This window comes from Dermacentor andersoni, chromosome 4 (assembly GCF_023375885.2).
Source record: "Dermacentor andersoni chromosome 4, qqDerAnde1_hic_scaffold, whole genome shotgun sequence".
In the NCBI taxonomy this organism is placed as follows: domain Eukaryota; kingdom Metazoa; phylum Arthropoda; class Arachnida; order Ixodida; family Ixodidae; genus Dermacentor; species Dermacentor andersoni.
The window spans coordinates 140,252,794-140,255,127 of record NC_092817.1 but is presented as its reverse complement, the minus strand read 5'-3'; the positions used below and the strand labels follow the sequence as shown (position 1 = coordinate 140,255,127).

The 2,334-nt window shown below is 46.7% G+C and overlaps 1 pseudogene; it reads left to right on the top strand.

Annotated features, from left to right (window-relative positions):
* Positions 1–707: 707 nt before the first annotated feature.
* LOC126538008 (U2 spliceosomal RNA) lies at positions 708–887 on the top strand (annotated as a pseudogene).
* The last annotated feature ends 1,447 nt before the right edge of the window (positions 888–2,334 follow it).

Genomic DNA, 2,334 nt, shown 5'->3' with positions numbered 1-2,334 from the left:
TTCAAGGCGTCGTCCTTTAGCAACTGCTCGCGATAAGGAGGGCTTGTCAATTTGCCTGTAGAGCTTGAAGGTGACCTGGAGATGACAACAACGCAGGAGACCAGAGGACCGAGGTTGCGGAACTTCTGCCCGCCCTCTCTTCGACGACTACAAGGACAGCGACAGTGTAGCACTAACGGTCCGCAATGTCTCCAGTGACGATGACGACCCGAAGGAAGAAGACTGTGAGTCAGCGAACATAGAAGATGAGATCGTGTAGAGCATTGATGTTTCAGTGCACATGAACGAAGTGTGCACTTCTATCAGTCGGTGCAATGACGTAGCCGATGAGGTAGTGCGCAAAGTGGAAGATGTAGAGGCATTCGTAATTGATCATGCGTGCTGCACGTGCCTGAAGAAAATTACTGATTTCTTTAAATAAAGCAGCTTTAAAGAGAGTGAAATATTTTTATTTGAGAGTATGTTTGTCTGCACATGCGTATACTGCCAAGGTACGTCATTTTCATTCCTAGGTTCATCCACTGGCTTATAACCGGAAGTTTTTCATTACAACGGTATTTCAAAATAACGAACAATTTTTGACCGTCCCGCGTGATATATTCGCGTGGATGACGGGACCGCCGCAATCAGAAGGAGCCGGAGGAAACTAGATGCGCATGACGTTGCGACGGGAACGCCTACAAAGAGAGGGCGGTGCGAATGTAGACATGGCGAACGTGGGTCAAAGTGTAGTATCTTTTCTCATTAGCTTAATATCTGATACAGGTTGTATTTGGACCTAAGGTATTAGAGTTATTATTGCAAGTTGGCGGAGTGCTTGAAGCAAGCTCCACCTGCACCGCGGGTCGGCCCTATATTGGACAACCTTCGGATTCGGCCCACGTTTTGGGTCTACGCACATTGATCCGCTGGAAACTAGCCATTGACAGCTTGGCTGTAAAATCTCTGCAGGGAAGTTTTTGTACATGCAAAAGACGCTAACTTGTGCGACCTTCCGGGATTACGCCCCAAATTCCAGCGAAGCTGCTTTTTTAAGCAGTTGCATAAGAAATTATCACCTATTTCAGTTATACCACGCACTTTAGGGTGTTGCGCATATTGCCAAGTAACCGGCATATAACGCTTTGTAGCACTGAATTGCTTTGTGCTTCGGTTCTTTGCATTCGTATTTAGGGCAGTTTCATCATGTTATTGCAATAGCTCACCCAGCTGTTCCTACATTCGATAAGAAATGTTGGCCAATGCTGTACCTAACCCACGCACTGGCAAAGCGATGAAAGGGGCTACTTGGTGCACTTGTTCCAGTTGCACTGAGTTTCAGGCTGGAAAAAAGAAAGGTTTACACTAATCCACTCAGTTTTACCTAAGCATGTAGACCAGCTATAATGTTCCACGATACACCAACTTTGATATCGTAGCTTGCAGTTCTCCCAGGACGGTGGGCTAACTTCTACGCTGTAATCGGACGAAACACTTTGAACTTTGCCTACACATCACCCATAACCATCTCATACGCCAGGCAATCTAAACAAAGTCACTTGTTTGACTGAAGTCTCTACTTTTACGTGCCAAAACCACGATTCAATTATGGGGCATGCCGTAGTGGGGGACTCCTGATGAATTTTGACCTCCAAATCTTTAACGTGCCCCCACTGCATGGGGCTCGGGCGCTTTCGCATTTCGTGCCCATCGAAATGCAACCGCCGCTGGCGGTATTTTATCACACGACATCGTGCTCAACAGCGCAACGCCGCCGCTACTAAGCAACCACGGTGGTTGACTTATTTAAAGGGATCATGAAACGAGCTTTATGCTTTTGTAGACACGTACTGCGTCCTTAGGGTATGTCTTTGATCACTAATTGACGCATCTAAGCGCTGCGCATAAAGCGCGCGATTTATTACAAGGTTTTAAAATTGTACATCGCTGCCAATCACAGTACGCCACTCGGTTGAGTTTTCAGCCGCCCCTGAGCAGGTGGCGTAAGGAGACTATATGACGCCAGTAGGGCGAGCTATCCGACTGACCCCCCAGGGTGCGCCATCGATAGCTTTTCCAAATTTATGAAAAAAATTTGTTCGTCATAGTTGGGATGTTAGTTCATTTGCTTTCGTAAAAAGAAAGTAAAAAAACAATGAACAAGGATTATTTACCACTAAACTGAAGACTTCTTGCACACAGAGAGTGTCGGCTGTTTGGGATACAACGTGCTTTGTGTTGACGAGAGCTCCGCGGTCAGCACTGGTCTCGGTCTTTCTTTTCGCGACCACCATGGTTCGCCCTTGTTGCGTTGTGGGCTGAAAACGTAGCGACCTGCAATATGTCAAGCTACGA